We start from the raw sequence: 24,830 nt of genomic DNA on the forward strand, positions 1-24,830 counted from the left end.
GCTACACTAAGGCAAATTTCCGTATACTCTCTGTGTGTGAAACTACATAATTTTTTGCAATTTAATCTGACAAATAACATCTATGCGTAAGGCACATAAAAATCATTTGTATCGCCATGAATAACATTTATGGCCCCGTTAAAAGTATGTATAAGAGCACATAATTTTCGACTATAGGATATGAAGCATAATTTTTATGGCAGTTTACACATAAATATGATTTCTAAGTCATATACCTTTTATGGGCTGCCTCATAATAAGTAAGAAATTTCTTTTGATATTTATATTTAAACATATAAAAATAATGTTTTAAGTAACATAAAAAGTACGTGTTCAGGTCCAATAATTGTTAGGTTTTAAAATTTTATTAGTGTATGGAAACTATGTAAAGAATTGCCAGCAACTAACTGATGCAAAGTAGCAAATGAAACGTTCAAAACCATTCTCGGATAAGAGAGTCGCTGATTTTCCTCGCTTTGAGAATTCTGCGTCACGTCACATGCACAAATGCAAGACAACAGTTTCTAACAAATTCTTGCAGTACCTATATGGATACAATCTGGCAAAAGGAAAGCGGTCATCCGCTTACTTTTCGATGACTTTTCACCTTCAGGACATCAATTTGGACTAATTTCAATCTTAACTGTTAAAGGTGGTTGAAGAAAAGTGGTGGTTTTATACTTTAAGAAAATTGTTTACCTTCAGGACATCAGATTGGACTAGGTTTAATGCTGAAACGATATCGGTTGAAGAAGAGGGGTGATTTTGCACTCTGAGGTATTTCCCAAGCACAGATATCAACTTGGTATAGGTTTAAGCGACGTAAAGAATCTTCGACCTATTGGAACGAGGAGTTTCTGTCACTTTTTGGCGATAAACACGTGCAAACCATGATGACGTCTTTTTTTCGACCAATCAGCATGTGAGAATTTCTAGTTGGACAATGCTTCATTATTTTCAGTTTTTCAATAATGTACACTTACGAAATAATAGCTTTCTTCATTTGAGTCCATTCTTAGAAAATGTTCCGATCGATTGGTGCAAAAATATTGAAAATCGATCCGGAAACCGCTAAGCTATTGGCGTTCAAAATCTGACCACTTTTCGAGAAAGATTTTTTGGAATAACACCCTACCCAGCCAAACCTTGTCGTAATACGTAGTCCTACGTCTAAAACTGTTTTTGGAAATTGGCAGAATCGATGACGACTAATTTCACCTTAATGATACTTCTTTATCGCATTTCTAAATAGTCGATGACACGCACTTCAACTTGTCCAAAACGTTCCACTGTATTATTTCTTATTTATTTCGTCAAACTTTGTTACGTGTAAGTTTAATTAATATCTGACTTTAATTGTTTGATTTGAATTTAATTTAATCCATCATTGGCACACGCTATGTTCGAAAGCAATTATTATTTAACTTTCATGCACCTCAGATTTTTCTTCACAGGATGTTAGTATTGGTCAAAACAATTAATTTAGAGAAGGTATTCAAATATTTTATCTTGGGTTTTTTACAAAATTCAATATTCAAGGTTATATGGGGGTCATTCCCTCTCAAGTGATCATATCCGTTGTAATCGACCACCTCCGATTTCAATCAAATTTGGTATAATTACTCATTTCAACTCCACATTCAATTTCCCAAAGTTTTGTACGCATTGATCAATCTCCCTTACAGTGACATGCAATGAAAAATGAGTTTTTTCGAAAAACTGAGAAAAATGGAGAAGCGTCACTGCAAGGGGGATTGATCAATCTGTACAAAACTTTGGAAAATTGAATGTGGGGTTGGAATGAGTAATTATACCAAATTTTGTTGAAATCGGAGGTGGTCGATTACAACGGATATGATCATTTGAGTGGGAATGACCCCTATATAACCTTGAATATTGAATTTTGTAAAAAACCCAAGATAGAATATTTTAGGACCTTCTCTAAATTAATTGTTTTGACCAATACTAACATCCTGTGAAGAAAAATCTGAGGTGCATGGAAGTTAAATAATAATTGCCTTCGGACATAGCGTGTGGCAATCTGTTGCTGTTGCCTTTAAATCATGCAATTCTAATGCACGTCTTTTTAAGCATGATTCGTGACATAGTTACATCAATGGTTTCATAGTATTTATTGTAAATGCTCATTATTCTATTAATAGGACCGTTTCTAGCATAATCTGTTCTATAGCGGTTTAACATAAAGATGTTACGTCTTACGTGTTCTTAACAAATTATTAATTATAAGACATCTCTTATTACAAAACTGAAAATTGTAATTTTCTTGCGATTTTACAGAATAAATTACATAATTTATACAAATTCATATTATTGCTTATGTACATACATGTATCATTGTGTAAAAGATTGTTAGGTTTTTGCAAGCAAGGCTTTGCTTTGAAATTTTAATCAGCAAAAAAAATTACATTTTTCTATCCAGAGAGCAATATTGCTAGAATGAGGACGGTGGTCGTCTTGAATACGACAGTAAAAACAAACGAATCACTGACTTGCACGAATCGGACTCATTGGAGAGTACGATCCTACAAATTCAATAATAAGGGTGTTAATCTCTTGAAAGTGACATAATAGCATATATCTAGCATGCTATACAGTGATGATCAAAACGGTGAAAATTAAATTATTTTAAGTTAATTTGCAATTTGTTAAGAGCATGTCATCAACTTACATAACCTCCCATATGGTCTAGTGGCTAGGATATCTGGCTTTCACCCAGAAGGCCCGGGTTCGATTCCCGGTATGGGAACAATTTTTTGACCAAAATTTGTTGAACCGAGAATGGAGTTATTTTTTGCACTGAACTCTCACTCGGTTTGTTTACATATGGTTCAAATGTTTTTCGGGATTCAATAAATTTTTGATTCACAATCAACTACGTCGTTACTCGTTGCACGTCATACATGCGAAATTCGATTAATCAAAATGTTTATATCATATTACAATCAACGGCAAACTGCTATCGATAGTCGCTTATTAACCTTCCGCCGGAATCACTTGACTTAATTTAAACGGATAATAAAATCCAGTCCACTTAACAACACAAACACGTCCAATTAGTTCCCTGTATTTTGTACACTTTCCACATGAATTCCGCTCAAACAGCGCAATCCGAAGGGAGCAAAAATCATCGTCATCATACACGACGCCGCCGTTTCGCCTGTTTGGTTTTGTTTGCTGTTTATTTTAGATACAAACACAACTCTGCATACCAACAAACCAGCCAAATCCGTCTGTCCACAATCCAGGCAGTTTGTAATCAATGCATAGAGTCGTCGTAACTCGTTCGTAGCTCTACTGTGCTAAACTGCTAGAGGTTGATATTGCGAGCGAACGAGAGCCGTACTCAGACGATTGCAATGCACGAGTTTCAGTGTGGTTGCGATGAAACGCATACTTCCTTATAGAGAAAAGTGTTTGCTGTTTGGAGAACATAACCAGTAAAAGTGTGTACACGGAGCGAAAAAGCTCCAGTTTGTTTCAAACAAAATGATTGTTGTTTTAAGCCTCAATAAAATATTTTTATAACAACCTGAAAATATTGTTGTTTCCAAACGAGATTCTGTTTGAATCAAGTAAATAACAGTTTTGAATTAAAAGTAAGGTATTTTCAAATTTGAAGTTGACATTGATGTAACAATAAATATTTTCATTTCAATCATACATTTCAGTTTGAAACAAAACGAAATTTTTGTTTGTGCGTAAAACAACCATAAATATGGTTGAAACTACATTTTTATTCTCCGTGTAGGTATGGAAAATCAAAATTCTTATAATTTTTGTTCAATCTTGTTTACGTTTGCCCTATTTAGAGTGCTGTTTAGACTCAAACATCAGCTAGGTCCTGTGGCGCAATGGATAACGCGTCTGACTACGGATCAGAAGATTCCAGGTTCGACTCCTGGCAGGATCGTTGTAGCAACATCTTTTTTTGTTTAATGTGATGGTGTGTATATGTCAAATTTTTTTTGTTAATAATGACAACTACACTGCTTTTGAAATAATGCCTGAATAAGTCGGTGAAAACGGAATCAGTCGATGAAAATGTGCGGCCGGCGAAGAAATCCTAGCACTCCCACTAGTATTAGTATCAGATGAAACTGCTGCTGGTATGGTATAGGGAATTAGGGATAGAATTCACTGTGTGAAAAGCAGGAAACAAGCAGTTTTTAAAGTTCGTGTTTCTTTTTCGTTTTCCAGGTTGTTATTTTTCTCTTCAAAAACACCCAGTAGAAATTTATTGCGATCTCCTGGCTTGATAAAGGGTTGATATTTGATATTTCTAACCCCCCAGGGGCACCTTGATAATAAAGTTTTGGCTTTGAGCCATCTCAATAGGCAAAACTTATTGCTAACAAGCTTATTCAAGCTGCAAAGTTCAGTCTAAGGATCATATGTATGTAATTTTGCATATTTTCTTACTAGTCGAGCGAGTTTTAAAAAAAATATTGGAATTTGATTTTTAAAGTGCTGTTCAATGTGCAGGCAAGACTATTTACATATTTATTTATTGTAATGATGTAAAAAACCGTTTTAAATTTTTAGTATATTTATTCATTTTAATTTTTCATTTTTTATTAATTAATTTTGATTTTTATAATGCAAACAAGTACAAACAAGTAACAATTGTTTGCAGTATTTTGTTTGCATTATTGTGTTTTACATGTAGCTGTCAAATAAATATTGGCGTCATTACCGGTTGCTCCTGCCTCGTTGTACTTGTTAATTTTCAAAGAAACATGATTTTAATTTAAAAATCGATGTCAATTAATACCAATATTTTTTCATTTTTAGGAGCTTCACTAAAGTGACGTTAAAATAAAATATTTTGCAATTTCTCTTGCTATAAACTTCCAAGAAATTGCTTCCCAAAGGAGTGCTCAAATACTATTAATCAAACACTGTGATCAGTGTGTTTATGAATACAAAAACTAATTTAGTGTCTAGAAGTTGCTGCTGCACAGCAAAATATATACATTCACAATATCTTGGTTTAAACGGCTCTACAAAAAAGAAATGTCCCATTGTCTATCTTTGTATGAGACTAGGCTCCGGCGAGATTCGAACTCACGATCTCCTGTTTACTAGACAGGCGCTTTAACCAACTAAGCCACGGCGCCGCTTGAAGCAGTCGGTGGTTAGTGCTATTCTAAAGCCAAATTGCCTGTGTTGTCCAGTCTCTTCATATGACTACTTGTAAATCAAATTGCTTTTTAATTCTTTAGTTGATATCGAAAAGTTTTAGCGTACACCGCGTTACATTCCGTAGTTTTATTGTGAAGCTACATTCTATAATGATGGAAATTCGCGTTAATTTAGACAAACTTTAGGGCAATTAAGTGCTTTGACACAGCTTTTCTTGAATTCATTTCACTGAATTGATGATTGAAAAATGATTACCAACTTGACACGACTTCAATTGTTGGAAACGGGCTCATTGCACTCAGTTACGCTTACTTAGGCTCAATCGACTAGTAATGCCATAATAGAAGCAAAATTTGTAAAAGTCTCCTATGAAACATTTGCAGAGCTTAATGTAATCCGCAAGTTTTCTAACTTTATTACTGCGTATTTTTATTATTTTCGCAGCTCAAGGTCCGTAACCTTCGTTAGTAATGACCGAGCGTTGGAGCGTAAATATGTACTAAAAATAAGATACGAATACTTAATTCAGCAGCTGTAACTTACTCGTACAGCCAGTTTTATAATTTCCCTATATAAAACTGTTGTAAAATTTGCTTCTATTAGGTAATACAGCCAAAGGAATGTAATTAAGCGTAACGGAGTAAAGCAACTCTGATTAGTGGTTATTATTCAACTTTAATTTCAAGAAACTGAGCTGTACATTAAACTTCAGCTATAATAATCTTTTTCTTATACCTACTCATGTTTTATTTATTCAAATTTTATACAAGTTTATTATTATTCTAACGCATATGTATAATAAGCATGACTTCACACATTTTGTTGCTGACGTAGCAGCGAACAAATATTGTTTAATAATGAGGCCAAGCGGCGCCGTGGCTTAGTTGGTTAAAGCGCCTGTCTAGTAAACAGGAGATCGTGAGTTCGAATCTCGCCGGAGCCTAGTCATTCATTTCTAATGGCATACTTTTTGGATGTGTATCTGTGCATCCGTCATGCAAAAAGAACGCGGACATCGATCGAGAGAGGATAAACCGCAGATAATTAAACAAGCTGATACACAACGTAACGCTCCACCTCCAGCAGCGACAATCACCTCCAATGTGATATATACAGGTGTGGCAATGTTGATTAAGTGGTGTTAGTGCAATTAAGAAATTTCATCAAGGTGTGGGTGGAATCGTAAATCGACCAATCACGATGAAGCGTGACGTCAAACTACAAAAACAAACCCCATTGTCCGACGCGGTTTGTTTTTTGTAGTTTGACGTTGTTTTCTGATTTGTCGCTACTAATACCATCAAATGTCTTCATCTGCCACACCTTTTTAAACCTCATTGAATCACCTCCACTTTAGTGTGGAAAGTGATGTTTGTTTAAATCGACCCCCCGGCACATCGCCATTTTTCTATGACTATAATCTAAACGTCAAAAGCACTGGGCGGGAAATCAGTTCATGGAAATTCTATGGAGCGGCCATTGTTGTTTGGGGCCCAGCATCGAGGGGCCCATCAGTATGGGGGTACTGTCAAATCATATGTGAGAGTGTATTGGTGACACCGGGCTGGTTTAAATTAAATTAAGTTTGTTTAAATAATAAGCTAAACTGCTCAAATCTCTATCTGCGTTTCTACCTAGTTTCTACGGTTTTATATGCTCGAATTGTCGCGGTGCGGCCATGTTGCAAAACATGTCTCTAATCTAATCTAATCTCACACTAACGCAGCCAATTCTTGAAGACATCCTGGAAAATGACGATTACTTGAATCAATCGTTTTTCTTGTCAATGGTCAGGCCAACTATGCAGCATCATGTACCGCAGAGAGAATTCCAAGCAATCAAATGGGACCAGAAATAATACATAATTTCATTAAACTCCTTGAAATAAAGGGGAAGGAAGAAAGCGTGGACCTCCCGTACCAAACGCTTCCCATATAGATAATGATTTATTCACAGTCGTTGGGAGTATTTTTGCTAATAAAGGTCAAGTGATACTCCGAACCCTCGGGGATGTAGTAATGGTATTTAGACCAGAATCGGTTAGTATAACCAATAATTCACGTGAACGTTACAAGCAAAGTGCGCTGGATGAGACTTACCTATGTTATCACGTAAACTTGACGAGCTGATTTTTTATGGTTGGCTTCTAAGTCCATGCACACAAACCACCGATAAACGTCAAAGAAGTGCAGTTAGCTTCGCTCTGCTACACTATAACAGCAATATAGAGATTGCCGACAGTTACTGTACGCATACTATGACGCGAATACATACACGCAATGGGTTTCCAACAGCTATGAATACAACGCACCTTTGAAAAAAGTTACCTTTGATTACTTTACTGATTGCCTCTGATTACCAAAAAAAGATTACCAAGGGTTACTTAATATTATCATTGATTAGGGTATTGATTACCGCAGGTAATTTTTGATTACTATGCACTTATACGTCTTACTGGAAACCTCTTGCGCACACGCGATTTGTTGCTGTTGGTGGTTTTCTTATTGTGCTGTTGTAGATTAGCAATCTCTATTACCAGAGCGCACGGTCCCTCCTCTCCCCTCCCCATTGTTATTTCACGAATTTTTCCACCGATTATAGACCCTTTCTTTTTCGGGCTTGCAAAAAATCCTGTCCCGGCTGAGAGTGATTTATGAGGTGCTTACGCCAGCTGTAGTTTAGGTAACAACATGTATTAGTTTCAGTTTTGTAGAAAGCGGACTGGTTGGAAAGTCTCATATGCCCTATTTATAAATAAGAAGGGCCATCGAGTCGAATGCAGCAATTATCGAGGCATTACTCTTCTCAATTCTGCATACAAAATTCTCTCCCGCATCCTGTTTCTCAGACTGAGGCCGTTGCAGGAAACCTTTGTTGGCGAATAGCAGTGCAGTTTTCGAGAGGGACGCTCCACGACGAACCAAATGTTCACCTTGCGTCAGATCCTCGATAAATTCCGGGAATTCAACTAGCAAACTCACCATTTGTTTAGAGATGTCAAGGCGGCGTACAATTCAGTTAAACGAAATGAGCTGTGGCAGATTGTGCTTGAGCATAGTTTTCCAACAAAACTGATTAGGCTGATACGTGCTACCCTTGATGGTTCAAAATCAAGCGTCAGGATAGCGGGTGAGACATCGGACTCGTTTGTGACGTTAGATGGTTTGAAGTAAGGGGACGGACTATCGAATGTGCTATTCGAAGGGCAGGCGTGCAAAGAAGGGATACCATCATCACGAAATCTCATATGCTCCTGCTGGACTTGGGTGATCTATACTTCTAATTTTCTCTCATACGCGTTATCGCTCTAACGAACAGACTGGCATAAGCATCTCTTTTTGACTCCCTTTCTTATTTTTTCGGGCATTGTGACGAGTTTTTGCGATTGTGTCATTGGCTTATCAACAACGGCCGTCGTTCTCGCTCGTCGTTGCGACCCGAACAGTTGATAACGATCGCTCACGAGGCCCATTCTTTTCCGCACCTGTAAACGACACCGTAATATGAAGAGGAAAAGAAGTAAAGCAAAATATGCAGCCATTCATCCTAGTGTGCTGCTCACGCCCACGGGCAGTTGGCAGCTCACTGGCTATTGGCCTTAGGAGCGGGCCGTGCAGAACGACACTACGGGCCTGTGGGTGGGCATCGTTTGTTTCTAGCCCGTTTTATAATATTGCTGATAGTTATGACAGGCCAGCTGTATAGCCCGCGTGCGTCGTCTCGCGTCCAATTGAGAGCGAATCAACCTAAATTTCTATAATTTCGTCCAAAGCACGCGTTTTGCTGTGATAATCTAAATTCATTATACCACAAATTATTAGAATGTGTGATCATAGAAATCTGAGGTAATATCGATAGTACCCCACTTAATAGCGGTAATATAATTAAGACCATAAGCAACTATCATTAACGCGCCTATAAGAAGTCGTCTATAATCGCTTGATTATCGACATTTATCGTTAATTGTCATTAGTTGTTGATCATTGACGATAGTTTTGGCTTTAGTTTTCAGAAGGTCGCAGAACCAACTCTTTTGCATGCATTGTGCGATTAATGCCAGAATTACTGATAAAGCACGGTCAAAAGTCTTTTCTTGCCTTTCCTAACGTTTTTGAACTTAAGTGTTTTCGACAAATTCCTTAAAATACGATTTTGCATCTTTTGGTTTTTTCATACAGTTAGATATTAAGAGGATATCACACTTGAAAAAAAAATTTTTTTGTAGCAACTAGATTGCAGGTTTATGTATTCGACAACGTTGTAGAACAACTAGGGTAGAGGCACCATTAGTGGTGAAACCTCGAGTTATTCCATTATTTTTGCAGATATAATAAATTTTCACAAATAAACATTTTTGGTTTTTGTCACAATTTCATCCCCGTGGCACAATCTCACCTTGGATGTCGGAATGTAAAATAATTTCTTCATTCTTCTGATCAAGTGCCGATTCGCACTTTTACCCCACTAGCGTGGCAAAAGTGCGAAGCTCGAATCCATGAAATTGGCACAGCAGTAGCTAACAAAACCATATTATCTTCAATCTGCGGTATGTTTCGGTAAGGAATATTCTCAATTTACACCTTTCCTATTTTGCGCTGGTGCATTGCAGCCTCCGTCAGATCGAAACTATACATTTATACATACATACATACATACAGCTATACATTTTTTGCCTCGTCCGTGAAACGAACTTTTACCCCGCTAGGCGTTTGACAGGGTTTGATTAAATGATGGCAAAGCAAAATATATTTTATAATTTTTTTTGCCGTATTTTCAAAACAGATATGTGAGTGATGTAAAACGCTGCTACAAATTTTCAACAAGTAATATCCTCCTGTTGATATCGTATTTGTCATGTAATGAAAAATTACATCAAAACCGCCCTGAAATAAAATTTGCATATAACTCAGCAACTATGCTTCGAAAGTTCGTAAGCAACCAAAGTTTACGTTAAATTCAAGCAAGAAAGTAGTCTCTCATCCATGCCAATGTAGTCATTTTACTCAGAATCTGCACCTATAAACCATTGAATCGCACTTTTACCCCTCCTTACTCTGCTAAGAAATAAAACAAAATTGTTGCAATAGGAAGGCTAGGTCACACCGCTGCCTGGCAGATTAATTCAGGTTTTACTACTTAGTTTGAATATCTGTGGTTGTGGTTCTGTGTTTATTCTTTCGAAGTGTTTTAGCTGCTAAAAAATATTTTCAAATACCTATACATACTACAATCTAGTTTTAAACCATAATTTTTCTGTTCGCATCATACAAATCCATACAAATGTTCAGCAGCTGTAACGTTTAATTGGTATCAAATGGCAAAAAGCCATAATTTGAGACAGGACTTTTTCTTTGTATTGAAATTATCGAAATCAAATAAAAACAATTCTCGCGTCAACATCCAGTGCAAGCTGTATACGCACATGTTTCGTCCAGCCAAGCCATCCATCCCGGCAAAGGGTACCTATATTGAAACCATTTGGATATATTCCCGTACCTTTCCCTGTTCTTTTTCATTTTCTTTTGATTAAGGATACCGCCGTACACCGTTTCTGGTTACGCCGGAGACAGGTTTTTGGTGGTTCGCTTCCGAGGATGAAGATTTCGCGTGCGCCTGTTACCACGGCTGCAGTGTACCGTAGGGTGTATAATTGGAATTGATTACCGTATTCTTCTCGACGGACGGGACGGGAACCGAAACTTGTAACGGTATTATCTGTGTCGTGTCGCCTGGTGCCCGTCAGCGGTACCGGTTGATATGTAGCTGCAGCACGAGTTACGCGGTGAAAGGATATTGACACACGTGCGCGCGCTCGTTGGTCTTCGCGATTTGCAGTTCAGCCCCCTTTCGTTTGCTCCGAGATGATCAGCTGTCCGGTGGCCCTTCTCGTTTGGGGTTGCTGCTGTGTCCGGCGCTAATCGGTTGAGTGTCGTTGGTATAGAATGGAGAAAAAGTATGAACTTAAGTTTTTTGTCGCCTTGCGGCGTCCATCTGTCGCACACGGCAGGTCGTCATAATTCTTCGGACAAAGAAGATGACAAAGCATTCACGATGTCAGCAATTTGATTAACTTTTCTGCAGTCGGGATGCCGGCCTTGCAAATAAACCGTACAAAGGTTTTTGTGCAACGGTCGAGAAATTAACTTCAAAGTGTCCAGAAAAGTTTGTTAATGAAAATGGAGCATTTGCATAACAATCTGGTGGATTGTCACTAGAATAATGCTACTATTAAAACAAGACTACTTTGGACCGAAAATCTATATCTATAAAAATGGATTTCTGTCTGTTTGTCCGTATGTTCCTTATAGAATCGAAAACTACTGAACCGATCGGTGTGAAAATTTGCATATAGGGGTTTTTGGGGCCAGGGAAGGTTCTTATGATGATTAGAGACCCCTCCCCCCACTAAGAGACGGGGGGGGGGGGCTCCCATACAAATGAAACACAAATTTCTGCATAACTCGAGAACTAATCAAGCAAATGGAACAAAATTTGACATGTGGGTGTTTTTGGAGACAAGCATTTTTTCTATGGTGAATTGAGACCCCTCCCCTCTTTAGAAGGGGAATTATTACCCCTCTCCCCTTCAAGAGTGGGGCTTCCATACAAATGAAATGCAAATGGGTGTTTTTGGTGGCAAGAATTTTTTCTATGGTGAATTAGGGGGGGGGGCCTACACAAATGAAATACAAATTTCCTCATAACTCGAGAACTAATTAATTAAATGAAACCAAATTTGGCATTTGGGTGTTTTTGCAGGCATGAATTTTTTCTACGGTTAATTCGGACTACATTTTACTCTAATCAGATTACATAAATGTTGTAAGCAGTCAGAGATAACAGATGTTTTCGAACGATTGACAGCATCGAACAATACAGATACAGTAAACTTTGACTACGTTTTTCTTAAAATCAAAATTTTGTCACTAGGTTCGGTGGTTTTGCTAAATAAAATGTTGCTGTGACTTTTGTATTTACGGTGCTACAATACTGCTAGCTCATCAGTAGTAGCTCAGTGAACGTTCACTGGCTTAAAATGGGACATTGGACTTAAACTTGAATTTAATATTGGACAATATATTAGACTTGAATTTGAACTACTTTAAATTTGTAGTTTTGCTTCAAACCGGACATGGACACGGAATTAGACACATTATTTTACTTGAAATTAGGATCGACATTTTGATCTTGTTCTTTAATACATTGTATCTCTTTTCTGTTCCGTTTGTTCTCTTTTCAGTCCCATTTTACCACTTTTTTCCATTTTTCTTCTTAGTTGTACCATTTTCTTGGTTTTTGCTCTTGCTTTTCTTCTTTTTCTTTCCGTTTTTTATCATTTTTTATCGTTTTTTTCTGTTCCGTGTTTCAATGTTCCTTTTTTCTTCGTTTCTCGTTACATTATTTCATTTTTTTCAGTTCTGCTTTTTATCTTGTTTTTCATTCGTTGTTTGCGATTTTCTTTCCAGTTTTCCGGGAATATCCCTTGGTTGTTTCTAATTTTCGTCTACTTTCAATTCTGTTTATCTCCTTTTCTTGTCATTTTACGTTTCTGTCTGACCCATTTTTCCTCTTTTCGATATCTCTTTTTACGTTTGTTATACTATAGCTCGTTTTTTCCTTCATGTCTGGCACGTTAATTCTGTTTTTGGCACCATTTTTTCTTTAGGCCATTTTCCTGTCATTCTTTTCTTCTTTTTCTGGCTCGTGTCTCATCTTTCTCTTTCTTGTTTGACCTCTTTACCGTTTTCGTTGTGTCCTGTATCGGGGTTTCCACTCCCTTGCTATTCCACACTTCCCTTTTGGTTTCTTGTTATGTGTTCCATCTTCACGTTTAGTCTCGTTTTCGCACCTTATCTGTCATATATTTTTAATTTTCGACCCGTTTTCCCTCTATTTAGGCCGTTACAAATATTTTATAAAGTTTTTGTCCTTCCAGTGTTCGGCCACCAAAGGGGGGGGGGTGCAAAAAAAACAAAGTGAATTTTTTAATCGAGCAAAAAAAAACATGGATTTTAAGAATTTTTATTTAAGGTTTAAACGTGAAAACCGAATCTATTCTTGCTTGTAACATATACGTTATTATTTTCTAAGCAAAAATATACGAAAACGGACAAAAACGGAGGAAAATTTTTTTGGACGATTTTCGGAAATTCCATTGTTCGAATTTCCATTTCTGTTTCGTGCTAGAAACGTTAATTCAACTCGGAGACTCATTTTTCGAGTTTTTCAGACTGTAGAATCCACAGACAATTTATTTTATAAAAAGAAATTTGACTCATACCCTACAAATTATTTTTTGCCCCACGATTTTTCAAGCCAATTTCCAAGGGGGGGGGGCGGTGGGTGACAAAAACTTTATATATGATTTGCAATGGCCTTACTCCTTTTCCGTTCTTCTTTTGTTTTTCTCTGTACTGCTCTTCTTTCCCTATTTCGTTTTTCACCTGTTTCAGTCCTGATTTTCCTCTTGACTTTCTCTGTTCTGTTCCGTTTTGCTTGTTTTTTCTTCCGTTTTTCTTTGATTTTCTTATTTTTGTAATTTTTCCTCATTTTCAGGCCTGTTTTTTCACTTTTCCTGTCTCATTTTTCTGTTTTATCGTTTTATTCTTTTTTGTGGTACTACAAGCTTTTTTTTCCATGCTTTTCTAACCCGTTTTCGTTCTAGTCTGTTCCGTTTCTTCTTTGATTATGTACTGGTTTTCCTCCTTTTCTGTTATTGGAAAGCAGAAGTTCATCTTTTCCGTTCTATACCTTTTGTCTTCATTTTTCATTTTCTTGTCTTTATTTTTTCTGTCCTGTTCTCCTACCTGTTCGGTTATTCATCGTCTGTTCACGTGTCTTCATTTTTCTGCCGTTTTCAATGCCGCTTTTTCTACTTTTACAGTACAGTTTGCCTTATTTTTCTTCCTCGTTCACCTAGTTTTCTTTATCGTTGTTCTTCCTTTTTGCTCGTTTTTCTCCTTTTCTTTTCGATTTTCTCTTTTTTCTGTGCGGTCCCCTTTTTGCAACGTAATTCCTTTTCTTCTCACCCGTTATGTTTTTTCATGTTTACTCTTTTTTCTTCCCATTTTCTCTCCCATTCTGTCACGTTTTGGTCCTTTTGGTTTTCTTTTATTCACGTCCGTCTTCTTTTAGTCTCGTGTTGCTCCTTTTTTTCTATCCTGTTTATCCAGTTTCTGTGGCGCCTTTGTGCTCCCCAGCTAGCATTTTCATATGTATAAAACAGGCAAAAATCAGCATTACGTACAGATATACATGCTAAATAAATCGTATTTCATGCGCAAAATTGGCATATCCGTACTATTTTGGAGGCGATATACGTGATTACGAATAAATTTGAGCATTACGACTATATAAGTATATATATTCGATTAAACGCGAGTCGCTCCGTACTACTCTACGATTTTGTGCTGAAAATCGTATGTATGTCAGTCATTATCATTATATACGACAAAAAATCAACTTGATCCCACTTTATCCAGCTTTAGTTACGATTTGGAGTTTGTTAGGAGATATTTACGATAGTTTTCGTACATTGATATACGAGGTGGTGCTAGTTGGGTCTTTTGTGTTTTTCTCCTTCTGTCTCATTTTTCCTTTTTTGCTTGAGCAGTAGGAGGCAGACTACCTGTTTACTTACTTACTTATGCGTTCATGTCCGCCGGTCCGGCAGAACAAAGGGATGAAATCAGAGATCTCCACTGCTGACAGTTACCCGCCATGGCTTTTACCTGTCACCAGGACAGGTGCTCTTCTACAGCCCGGATGTCGTTGGCTAAGCTGCGTCGCCATGAGCCTCTGGATCTGCCTCTTCTACGCTGTCATTGTGGATTCCAGTCGAGTGCTTCTCTGCTGACCTCGTTCGCTCCTTTCCTCAAGGTATGTCCGATCCACTTCCACCTACGTTCACGAATTTCTGTGGCTATTGGCCATTGATGACACCGACGATGGAGTTCCTTATTGGATATCCAGTTGTCAGGCCACCAGGCACGAATGATATGTCGCAGGCACCGGTTAATGAATACCTGCAGTTTTTGCGTTGTCTCCGCTGAGACGCCACACGTTTCGCAAGATTCGGATTTTCGTACGTAGAGTGATCTGGTTTGAGCGCCAAATGTTTCGCAGACCTGCAAAGGCACCCCTGGCCTTCTTGATCCGTGTGGCTATATCAGTTTTGGTCCCATCAACTGGCGTTGTCTGGCTACCAAGATATTGAAAGGCGTCTACCTGCTCAACTTGTTGTCCCGCTGCTGTGAAGTTGGTGGAATTGTCAGTATTCACAACCATAGACTTAGTTTTCGCTACATTGACTGTGAGACCTGCTGCCTAGGAGCTCTCGGAGAGGTCATCTAACTTGCTCTGCATATCGTTTCGGCGTTGTGCGAGCAAGACAATGTCGTCGGCTAGGTCGAGGTCATTTAGCTGTTCCATCGTTAGGCAATCCTCGATTTGGTCGACTGTCAATTGCTCCAACTAATATCTCATCCATAACGATGAGAAACAGAAGCGGTGGTAACTCTTATGGGGTCGGACAAGACGCCGTCGTGCAAAACCTTGCACGAGAACGCCTCGTACTGAGCCTCGATGAGATGGACTAGCTTATTTGGAACTCCTCTACGCCTAAGTGCGTCCCAGATGTTTTCATGGTTGAGTCGGTCGAACGCCTTTTCAAAATCAACGAACACCAGCAGAAGAGAGTCCTGGAATTCGTTGATCTGCTCCAATATAATGCGGAGCGTTGTGATATGGTCTACACATGATCGGCCAGCACGGAATCCAGCTTGCTGCCGCCGGAGAGTAGCGTCGATCTTCTCCTGGATCCGGTTGAGGATTACCTTACAGAGTACTTTGAGAGTAATACAGAGCAACGTGATGCCACGCCAATTACCGCATTCAGTTAGGTCTCCTTTCTTAGGGACTTTGACCAATATGCCCTGCATCCAGTCCACCGGTAAAGTTGCGGTTTCCCAAATATTGCTGAAAAGCTGATGCATCATCTGGGCTGACAAAGATGGCGCTCTATTGGATTTCATACTCTTGATGGCTGCTACGATTTCATCCAGCGATGGCGCCTCCGAGTTGACGCGATTAATTCGACGAACTGTAGGCGTCATACGCGGCTGGTTTTGTTGGTCTCTGACATTTGAAATTCGGAAGAGTTGTTCAAAATGTTCAGTCCATCGCTTAAGCTGTTCTAAACGGTCAGTCAATAGCTGACCAGCTCTGCCCTTTAACGGCATCTTTGTATTCATCCTGCCACCACTAAGGCGGCGAGAAATATCGTCCAACAAACGGATATCATCATTGGCGGCGGCGGATTCTCCTTGTTCGGCTAGGGAGTTAGTCCAGGCTCTCTTGTCCAGCCTACAAGCAAGTTTAACAGCCCTCTCCAGCTCGGCGTATCGTTGACGGGCAGCTGTCTTAGCCGATCTGGTCCGCGCCCGCTCAATGCCGGCTTTCGCCTCAATCCGCTCGTCGATCTTCCTCCAAGTTTCATCCGAAATCCACTCCCTCCGCCCGCTGCGCGCTTTGCCGAGGGTTTCATCGCTGGTCGTGATGAAGGCGTTCTTGATGCCGGTCCATTGCTCTTTGACGGTTCCACCAGGTGGCAACTTCGAGGCTCGAGGTTCGACAAAGGCCCTGTTCACCTCAGGATTCTCCAATCGGCGGACGTCGTAGCGGCACCCAACTTTCTCCTCCAAAGACTACCTGTTTGGCCCATCGTTAATCCGACAGTAAATATGCTAAGGATAAGAAAATGTTTGCTCTACGTTGTTTAGTACATAAGGTATTAATTTTTGAATTAGGTAAATACATATTCAGGAAAACCGAGTTTTTCGGCCATATCTAAAGAACAACAAGAAATGTTATCACAAATTTTTTTTATTTTTTATTTTTTTTATATTTTTTATTTTATTTATAAAATTTTTTTGTTTTATCGAAAATTAAATTTTACTGAGAAGGTGGGGCACGTACCCCAGCCTGGGCAAAGCAAAGCCTTGGTGCTAGATTACGTTATCGAAGCTTGACCTTCTGTTTTCATACGACAGACTCCGCAGCCAGCTGTTGGAGTACAGGACAATTGCAGGGCCAATTGCTACGATCCTATTGACTCTAATTGACGCCTGTGAATATATCGTGGCTTTTCTATGCTACGAAACGAAATTGATGAAAATAAATTTTGATATTTCGGCAATTTGTTAGCATAAGCTTTATATTAAAAAGCAACATCCCCCTTTGGACTAGACACAACACAAGCCAATTATGATTAACTTAATGGATTTATAATAACACAACAAAATAGGGGATAATAAACGCGGGAAGAAGAAACGGATATTGATAAAGTCGAATTTTTTCAGTGCTTATATTGCAAAAATTTATTACGGTTATCCGCTTGTGGATATCCGTAGGCTCCGGCGAGATTCGAACTCACGATCTCCTGTTTACTAGACAGGCGCTTTAACCAACTAAGCCACGGCGCCTCTTTCGTCATCGTCTTCTAAAAGCAGTTTAATTTTGACAAAGTGTTACTTGAAAAGCACTAATCATCGCGAAGTTATGTATCGGGGTTGACATTGACAAGTTGGCAGCTTATTATCATTACCTATCATCATTCCGAGTCTATGAGGTAAGAATATGCTCTCACCGTTGCTGTCAAAATCTAGAGCCAAACGACAAATTGTTAATAGACTGTGTACATGGAACAGTTCCCTGTTTGTGAGTGGAACGGTTATGGATTTTGTCGCCTCGGCTCGGCAGATTGAAATCCCTGTATTGACATTCATTTTGTTTGAGAACATCATTTTTGTTCCCTTTGTTATCGGTGGTAATGTCATAGGCCAGTCGAGCCTTCCTAATCTTGGTGGAAAAAAATTTTCGTTGTCAATAAATAATTTACTCTTATGCTAATAAGCAATTAAGTTTTTCTCATAATCGCTAATTAGTATTGACTGAATTATGGTTGATAATTGTTATATCTAGTCAAAATATGTTTTGCAATTCACGATAGAACCACCTGTGACAGAACCATTAACAAAAAAAGATTCTCGCTGTAGACAGGATTCGAACCTGTGCGGGTAGAACCCAATGGATTTCAAGTCCATCTCCTTAACCGCTCGGACACCACAGCACGATGTGTTGTCGATTTCAAATAGCACTACCAATGATATACGGCATGGCACTAGGTTGATCAACACGTCAGTGTATGGGTTTGTACCGTAGCTACGGTACGGTACTAAAGAAGCATATTCATGATGATGAACCTTTTTTCATGGGTACGAGGGGCGTTGGACGTGCGTGCGGGTTTGCGACGATTTTGATGTACCAACTCTACTGTCTCTCTGGTCTCTCTGGCTGGCTTTATATCGTACCCCTATTTGGCTTTTACCTACCGCTTTTACGCAGCTGGTTGATGGTTACAGCCGAGGAGGAAGAAGCTATATGCTTCGTACATATGCTATGCTGCAGATCATTTTCGATGCTGTGGTTATGCTCGTCAATTGGTGTTAGAGAGAGATTTGCGGAAGTATGTTGTAGCCTTTTGTAATTTAGTTATTTGCTAAACAAGTGATCAGTTAATGGATTATGCGTTCTGATGAGGTTTCGTTTGTTTTGTTTTCAGATAAATGGCTATCGTAATGTTACGAAACTAATTTGTGGATTGCTAAGGTATTATGATTAAGTCAGTAATTGAACTACATTAAATCACCATGATTTCAAAAATCATTTTAATTACCATTCGAACTCAATATAATCAGTTGAGCACTCAATTCAAAAGTAGATAAATTAATTAATTATATCAAATTTGAGCATTTTCAAAAGTTTGCACACATTTGTGAAGGTTTGCTAGGAGACAATCTACGCCGGGATCCGGGAAGATAAAACATGCTTAAAGTCACGTAGCTCCTTTCTACAGCATAACAACCAGAGTTGCACGTGAGGGTCCCGTCCGTGAGGGAAGTGTCGGAAAAAGTGCCTTTCAATCGGTGGTTCGTTGACTGTGTAAAGCCAAGCAGCAGCGGAGCGCAGGAGACAACCTCACTCACATTCCGTTTTCGGGATTCTCCGCCGCCTGCAAGTACGACGACGACGGGTAGCCGAGGGATAATACTTAGCGCAGTGAAATTGTATTCATTCTTGCAATTCGTCGGCCGTCCCATGATTGTTTTTTTTTCTTCTCATTTTCAGCTCTTTTACAGCAACCATAAACCGAAAGGGATCGGATCCTGATGACGACGCGGTATGTGACGAAAAGGGGGAAGGAGTTTTCCATTTTTACAAAACCATTCTGTTTCGTTCGCTCTTCCCACGGAATTCATACCGAACACACCGTATTTGTGCTTGTTCGACAAACGGGGGAAAACTTGGACAACTTGAACAACGGACTCCACTTCGGATAAGTGATTGTACGAACATCAGACGTATACGGGAAAACTCTTTGGTAAAATGTGCTTTTGTCGAGGTCGTGGAGGTTTCTTGATGAAAATCGCTGGAGCAGCAATGGGAAAATCAATGGAGTCGCTGTCGGTGAAAACTGAAAATGCGATGAGATTGTACGAGCGAGCGGTGAAGCTTGGGCTCGGGCTTGCAGTCGGATAGCGTAGTATGCTGTTAGTACCACCAACTAAATTTTGCTACTATTTTAATTATTCCTTTTTATTTGCTTCTCTTTATGGCTAGTTGAACATCAATTTTATCATTTTGTTCCAAAAAACATCCCAGCAAAAGTCATTGAACTATCGAATGGACTGCATTCCGAGATGACTCGATTTACATAACAGCGAAAGCTGAACGGTTCTGAATTCTCTGCTTATAGATACCGTATCGTATGCTTTTCTCTGAAAATGATTAAGATGCGATGACGAATTGTACAATTCCTTAGAATTTCAATAAAAAAAAAATAATGGAAACATACAAACCAAATTCTCCCTCGTTTTCCATTCGTATCGCCAGCCGATATACGTACGTACGTATACAAGGCACAGCGGAATCGGTAAATTCCCTGCTGTTCTACATGGCAGAATCGGAATCGGGATTCAGCATTTTATCCCACAGCATAGCAAGAGCACACAGCACGGAGAACTCCGCGAGACATTGGATGCTATTAGGTGGTATGGGTTCATACACGTCAAGTGTACGGAGCTTGAACTTTGGAGGAAAACAGAAAATAGAATGACGACGATCCGGAGGAAAAAAAATTAATGTGTGCCACTTCGGGTTCGCCTCAGCCGCGCGCGCCCGCCTCTGCTGCATACACATCGCACCGAGCCAACCCGCCTGCCAGCCAGCAGCGTTTCATATTCCGGACGAGATTACACTTTATGGGCTACGGTACGCGCGCATATATGTTTATATGCTGCCTGCTTTCGATGTCGAGAGCGAAGAAATACTTCATTTATATGTGCTTTGCCCGTACCGTACTGCAGCAACAGCAGCGAGCGCGTGAAACCGGTGAAGAAAGAGGACATCTTCGATGCGATGATGGCAGAGGAGATTCTGGCATGATGAAATACACTCGAACCAGCCAGCAGCGCCTGGCCGCGGCGGCACGTGAGAGCTTTCAAATTTCGTACGATTAAGCTTGTTTTGATGGTCTGCTGAAAACTACGTAAGTGTTGGAATTATTTATCAAACACGATTGGAACACAATGTCATATAGGAATTGAAACTTTGGTATCACGTACAGTTGGGCATCGTTGCATCGTCAAAGACGAAAAGGAAAGCAACATTTTCGAATCGATCTTTTTTCATTAGACTACGACTCCGCGAATGTGAACGATTATTCTTTTGATTAAATACGTTATTTCAAACAAGTGTACTAATCATAACTTCTCTGGTGTGCTAGGTTTAAAAAATCGAGTTATATTTTTGGAAAGATATTGTTTTAATTGGCAATTTTGCCCAAGGCAGCGTTTAGACTACACGAAGTTTCTTAGAGATACGATGTTTCACACTGTGATTTTTTTATTTTCATTTTTTATATCAGCTTTTTTTTAAAGATGTAATCCAAAATATCACAATAAGGTTTTAAAACAATATTGGGTTTGGAAGGAACAATCGGGCGTTTTAGGCGAATCGAATAGGGAGTTTTTTGATCCCGAATGCAATATTTTATTCTTGTTGTTCAACACCGTTCCGTTTTCGCGGATAATACCGCCTCTGATGGTGATGCTGATGTAGCGGCAGCGCATGTACCGGTTAATTTGGCGGATTTGAGCTTATTTACTATTACTACCGAAATGGTGTTAACTGCCACCAAAAAACTCAAGCGTTCTTTCTCTGCGGGACCTGATGGCATCCCAGCCGTTGTTTTGAGCCGTTGTATAGAAGTGTTGGCTGAGCCGTTATGCGCAATATTCAATAAATCTTTCGAACAAAGTAAATTTCCCGATATTTGGAAGCAATCGTTTATGTTTCCAGTATATAAATCGGGCGATCGCCGTGATGTAAGGAACTACCGCGGGATTACTAGTCTCTCCGCGGCATCAAAATTGTTTGAGATAATTGTGAGCGGTGTAATACTGTCCCGAACTAAAAACTATATATCCACTGTTCAACACGGCTTTATGCCTGGTCGATCTGCCTGTACTAATCTGTTAGAGTTTACCTCGACGTGTATTTTGCAAATGGAAGAGAAAAAACAGGTTGATGTCATCTATACCGACCTGAAAGCGGCTTTCGATCGGATTGACCATGTAATACTTTTGCGAAAGCTCCAACGACTTGGTGCATCCCAGAAAATGATTGATTGGCTTCACTCATATCTTAGCGATAGAGTACTACGTGTGAAACTAGGATCCAGTACTTCGTCAGTGTTTAGCAACAAATCTGGAGTCCCTCAAGGTAGCAACTTGGGTCCTTTGCTTTTCTCATTGTTCTTCAATGATGTTGCGATTCTGCTAGAACACGGCTGCAAGTTAGTTTACGCCGATGACCTGAAACTATTTGCTACGATAGATAATGGAGATGACTGCCGCCGTTTGCAACATTTGCTCAATCTATTTACTGAATGGTGCAGACTTAATTGGCTTATCATCAGCATTTCAAAGTGTGAAGTTATGAGTTTTTACCGGATTAAAAATCCAATTTGCTTCGGTTATACTATCGACGACATTGAACTTCGCAGAGTGGATCAAGTTAGCGACCTGGGTGTCTTGCTGGACACTAAATTGACATTCAATCTACACTGTGAATCAGTCATTTCCAAGGCGACCCGACAACTTGGATTTATTGCTAAGATTGGACGGAACTTTAGAGATGTTTACTGCCTGAAATCATTGTATTGCGCTTTGGTTCGTCCGCTACTTGAGAGCTGTAATTTGGTTTGGTCCCCCAGTCATCTTACTTGGAACCTACGGATCGAACGTGTGCAACGTAGGTTTATTCGGCTGGCTCTACGACATCTCCCATGGCGGCATCCTGATAACCTGCCACCTTACCCGAATAGATGTCGTCTACTTGACCTCGATACACTCGAACGCAGGCGTAAAATGCATCAGGCTATATTCGTGGCTAAACTTATCAACGGCGAAATTGATTCTCCAAAATTGCTATCTATGCTTAACTTTCGGGCATCGCAACGGACATTACGCTCAACTGGCTTGCTGCAAATACCGTTTCATCGAACCGCGTTTGGAGCTAATGAACCGATTACGGAATGCATTAGGTTGTTCTCAAAAGTCGAAGAACTATTTGACTTCGGTATGCCTTCGCACTTATTCGCGCAAAAGATAAGAAGATCGAATTTACTGTAATCTGTAATCAATTTTATTCATGTAGACAATTTATAGTCAGATGAAGTACTCAAATAAATAACAATAACAATAACACTTTCACTAAAATTTTGGCGTCAAAAATTAGTTTATGGCATTGTTCTTCCCAGAAGGAACCATTTGATCATTTTTAAAAACATCCAAAAGAAACCTCAATAGAAACTCCATATTTAGTGAACGGGACATAACACTAATAGTTCTTACAAACGGATAGTTTACCTTTTAAACCGACCGGTTTCGGGAAATATGTTTCCCATCAACGGGGTGATGTCCAACTGATTATCTTGAAGAGGTGGAGCATTTACAACCTTAACTTAGTCAAAGTGAAGAGCGGAGATATTATTGGAGCATCGTCCTCATTCATTAGCGGTTGCTCAGCTGTAGATATTTGCAGACTCCCAGGCATTTAACTGTGACGGTTTTCTCACATTTTTTAACATTTTTGCACTGTCCCAGTCTATTTGATGTTGAAGACTAATGGCATGCATCGCCACACTGGAGTCATTTATGCGTTTGTTCTCTGTTGCATTCCTATGCTCCTTTATCCTGGCTTGGATTTTACGACGAGTTTGGCCAAGGTATATTGACGGGCAGTCTTTACAGTTGATTTGGTAGATTCCTGACCTATCTTTGGTAGGAACCTTATCCTTCGCGTTGCACAGTGAATCACGTATGGTAGTATTACTTTTGTAAACTACGTGATAGCCATGTCGTTTTAAAATATTTTTTATCGGGTTTGTGACTTTGGGATAAAACGGTATGCTGATTCTTTCGATGTTCTCCCTCTCTGGCTGTAGTGTGGTTACATTTTGTTTATGTTTCTTGCGTTCATGTACCCGGATGATTCTGTCGACAAACTGTTTGTCGTATCCATTAATTTTGGCAGCTTTATATATATTTTCTTTTTCTGTTATGAAGTCTTCTTCTTCCATAGGGATATGGACAAGACGGTGTGCTATGGAATGGAAGGCCGCTTGTTTTTGGGCGCCAAAATGATTGGAATCAGATGTGATGTATCGATCTGTGGATGTTGGTTTTCTATAAATTCCGAATTTCAGAGTGTTGTCCTGTTTCTTGGTTATTAACAGGTTCAAGAAAGGTAATTTTCCATCCACTTCTTTTTCCACTGTAAATTTTATGGTGGGGTATCGAGAATTTAGTAAATCTAGAGTTTGCGGCAGGTGCCTTTCTTTTACGATCGCGAAAACATCATCGACATACCGTTTCCAGACTCTGGGGAAAAGCTTTTCCTTTCCCAATTCGACTTCAAAGTCACTCATGAACGCTTCAGCCAGGAGGGGTGAGAGTTCACTCCCCATACTAAGGCCAAATTCTTGTTTGAAGATTTTTTCCCTAAATGTGAAGAAGTTCTGGCTCATACATTCTTTCACCACCGTTATGTAGGCTTCGATGTGAATGGGGGGAGCCCGATTTCTCTCTAAATGTTCCCGTAAGCTTTTTATAGCGGCGGGGACTGGCACACTCGGAAATAGAGCACTAACATCGAACGAAATCAGAATTTCTCCCCGTCGTACAACTGTATCTTGGATTTGTGCTACTAATTCTAGCGAATTCTTCACACTTGATCCGTGCCTAATGGGGTATTTTCTCATCTCGTCTACTAACCAAGCGGCTATTTTTTCAGTAGGTGTGGCAACGGCAAACGGCAAACCAAAAAATCCTCTCAATGGAATGATTGAGGGGGCAAATAACACCCGCCAGAAAGTCGCTCACTTCATGGGGGAAATAAAGCTAGAAAAACGGCTCCTGTTTTCGAATCCAAAAGTTGCCTCCCTTTACTGCCTCCCCAAGATACATAAAAACCCATTGGCTATGAGACCCATCTCGTCTAATGTCTGCACACCTGACTTCATAGCAGAAAAAGAAAATATATAT

General features: G+C 39.5%; 6 non-coding genes across 6 annotated transcripts; 3 read left to right on the forward strand and 3 right to left on the reverse strand.

The window, feature by feature from the left end:
- Positions 1 to 2,695: 2,695 nt before the first annotated feature.
- Positions 2,696 to 2,767, forward strand: Trnae-uuc (transfer RNA glutamic acid (anticodon UUC)). The gene has a single exon. It is a non-coding gene; the product is annotated as a tRNA-Glu (tRNA).
- A 1,091-nt stretch (positions 2,768 to 3,858) lies between these two features.
- On the forward strand, positions 3,859 to 3,931 carry Trnar-acg (transfer RNA arginine (anticodon ACG)). The gene has a single exon. It is a non-coding gene; the product is annotated as a tRNA-Arg (tRNA).
- Positions 3,932 to 5,064: 1,133 nt separating this feature from the next.
- On the reverse strand, positions 5,065 to 5,138 carry Trnat-agu (transfer RNA threonine (anticodon AGU)). Its single transcript has one exon. It is a non-coding gene; the product is annotated as a tRNA-Thr (tRNA).
- Positions 5,139 to 6,032: 894 nt separating this feature from the next.
- On the forward strand, positions 6,033 to 6,106 carry Trnat-agu (transfer RNA threonine (anticodon AGU)). The gene has a single exon. It is a non-coding gene; the product is annotated as a tRNA-Thr (tRNA).
- An 11,465-nt stretch (positions 6,107 to 17,571) lies between these two features.
- On the reverse strand, positions 17,572 to 17,645 carry Trnat-agu (transfer RNA threonine (anticodon AGU)). The gene has a single exon. It is a non-coding gene; the product is annotated as a tRNA-Thr (tRNA).
- A 565-nt stretch (positions 17,646 to 18,210) lies between these two features.
- Positions 18,211 to 18,292, reverse strand: Trnas-uga (transfer RNA serine (anticodon UGA)). Its single transcript has one exon. It is a non-coding gene; the product is annotated as a tRNA-Ser (tRNA).
- Between the last annotated feature and the right edge of the window lie 6,538 nt (positions 18,293 to 24,830).

This window comes from Sabethes cyaneus, chromosome 3, assembly GCF_943734655.1.
Source record: "Sabethes cyaneus chromosome 3, idSabCyanKW18_F2, whole genome shotgun sequence".
Taxonomy (NCBI): Eukaryota; Metazoa; Arthropoda; class Insecta; order Diptera; family Culicidae; genus Sabethes; species Sabethes cyaneus.